The sequence below is a fragment of the Genypterus blacodes genome, unplaced genomic scaffold (assembly GCF_046128005.1).
Source record: "Genypterus blacodes isolate CSIRO-AG114 ecotype Tasmania unplaced genomic scaffold, CSIRO-AGI_Gbla_v1 ptg000698l_1, whole genome shotgun sequence".
NCBI classification, from domain to species: Eukaryota; Metazoa; Chordata; class Actinopteri; order Ophidiiformes; family Ophidiidae; genus Genypterus; species Genypterus blacodes.
Window position 1 is genome coordinate 1 of NW_027467382.1, and position 2,500 is coordinate 2,500.

Below are 2,500 nucleotides of genomic sequence, written 5' to 3' on the forward strand. Positions count from 1 at the left end.
TGAGGGAGTGAGTGAGTGAGGGACTAAGGGCGGGAGTAAGGGAGTGAGTGAGTGAGGGAGTGAGGGAGTGAGGGAGTGAGGAGTGAGGGAGTAAGGGAGGGAGTAAGGGAGGGAGGGAGTGAGTGAGTGAGGGAGTGAGGGAGTGAGTGAGTGAGGGACTAAGGGCGGGAGTAAGGGAGTGAGTGAGTGAGTGAGTGAGTGAGTGAGTGAGTGAGTGAGTGAGTGAGTGAGGGAGTGAGTGAGGGAGGGAGGAGTGAGTGAGTGAGGGAGTAAGGGAGGGAGTAAGGGAGTGAGGGAGTGAGTGAGTGAGGGAGTAAGGGAGGGAGTGAGTGAGGGAGTGAGGGAGTGAGTGAGTGAGGGAGTAAGGGAGGGAGGGAGTGAGTGAGTGAGTGAGTAAGGAGGGAGTAAGGGAGGGAGGTAAGGGAGGGAGTGAGTGAGTGAGGGAGTGAGTGAGTGAGGGACTAAGGGCGGGAGTAAGGGAGTGAGTGAGTGAGTGAGGGAGTGAGGGAGTGAGGGAGTGAGGGAGTGAGGGAGTGAGTGAGTGAGGGAGTAAGGGAGGAGTAAGGGAGGGAGGGAGTGAGTGAGGGAGTGAGTGAGTGAGGGACTAAGGGCGGGAGTAAGGGAGTGAGTGAGGGAGTGAGGGAGTGAGGGAGTGAGGGAGTGAGTGAGTGAGGGAGTAAGGGAGGGAGTAAGGGAGGGAGGGAGTGAGTGAGTGAGTGAGGAGTGAGTGAGTGAGGGACTAAGGGCGGGAGTAAGGGAGTGAGTGAGTGAGTGAGTGAGTGAGTGAGTGAGTGAGAGAGCGAGCTCTAACCTGAGCCTTGATGTCTCTGTGCAGGACCTTCCTGTCATGGATGTGTTTGAGTCCCAGGCAGATCTGAACGAACCAATCAAACACCTGAAGACCACACAGCTCCACTTTACACCAGACTGACACACCCACCGCTCACATCTGTGTGTGTGTGTGTGTGTGTGTGCACCTGCTCCTCAGTGAAGGGAACTCCTCTCTGCATGTTGATCCTCTTCATCAGATCTCCTCCATCACAGTACTCCATCACGATATACAAGCTGTTCCTCTCTGTGCAGCACACACACACACACACACACACAAATGTACTGACATACTCCACTCCTGCTGCAAACACACACACTTTGATGAACACACTCCAGCTGCACACACACACACACACACACAGACACACACACACCTTGAAAGGAGGTGATGAAGTGACGATGTTGGGGTGCTTCATCTTGGACAGCAGCGTCACCTCTTTCTTGGACGCTTCCTTTTCCTTTGGTGACATCTGAGCAGCACAAACCTCATTTACCCACAATGCAACACTCTCAAAGTCTATATCTATGAAGCCTGAACTTACAACAACAACAATCAGAGACAACTAACATTGTGTGTGTGTGTGTGTGTGTGTCTGTGTGTGCTGTGCCTTAGTGAAGCTGATCTGTTTGACCACACACTCTGCTCCTCCTCCTCCTCCTCCTCCTCCTCCTGCTCCTCTGACCAGGAAGCTTTCCAAACGCTCCCTCTCCAATCTGACGGATGACCTCATAGTCGTTCATATCACCTGGAAGACGGCCGTCACAAACATCTACACCAGGGAGGTCACAGGTCACAGGTCTCAGGTCTCAGGTCTCAGGTCACAGGTCTCAGGTCTCAGGTCACAGGTCTCAGGTCACAGGTCTCAGGTCACAGGTCTCAGGTCTCAGGTCACAGGTCTCAGGTCACAGGTCTCAGGTCACAGGTCACAGGTCTTAGGTCTCAGGTCTTAGGTCTCAGGTCTCAGGTCACAGGTCACAGGTCTCAGGTCTCAGGTCTCAGGTCACAGGTCACAGGTCACAGTTCACAGGTCTCAGGTCACAGGTCACAGGTCTCAGGTCACAGGTCACAGGTCTCAGGTCTCAGGTCACAGGTCTCAGGTCTCAGGTCACAGGTCTCAGGTCACAGGTCTCAGGTCACAGGTCACAGGTCTCAGGTCTCAGGTCTCAGGTCATGTTGCGTTCTGAACCCAAACTGAACTCTTGGTCTGTAGAAGTGATCCGGTCTGTCCGAGTCCATCTCAACCTCTCACATCTTGAAGAAATCATTCTAAAGTCATCATGTTCTACATCCTGTCTGATTGCTAAAGGAACAAAGTGTCTATAGACGCAGAGGTCGAATGTAAACGATCGATCTATCAATGTGTGATCAATAAATATGAGCCGGTGATCAATACTGAAGGATAAAGGTTCGTAACGTTCAATAAACGGAAAACCTTCAGGAAACACAAAACGACGCTTTAGAAGTTTTTAATCCGAACTCAACGAGAGCGGAAGCAGCTGGTTGCCATGGTGACAGGCACACACTAACACTCGCTCCCTGTCGCAGTTCGGACAAACACGTCGCTCACCTGTTAGCCGCCGAGTTCACTCACAGCACAACCACCGAGTCTCACCCCGCCAAGTCCCTCAGGAGCTCCGAGTCTGGACGCGTCTGCGGGAGCGGCGAGTC

General features: G+C 53.0%; 1 long non-coding RNA gene across 1 annotated transcript; it reads right to left on the minus strand.

The window, feature by feature from the left end:
- Nucleotides 1-773: 773 nt before the first annotated feature.
- LOC142990728 (uncharacterized) lies at nt 774-1,755 on the minus strand. The gene is made up of 3 exons (XR_012960824.1): nt 1,206-1,755; nt 978-1,075; nt 774-895 (listed from the first exon to the last, which is right to left on the minus strand). It is a non-coding gene; the product is annotated as an uncharacterized LOC142990728 (long non-coding RNA).
- Between the last annotated feature and the right edge of the window lie 745 nt (nt 1,756-2,500).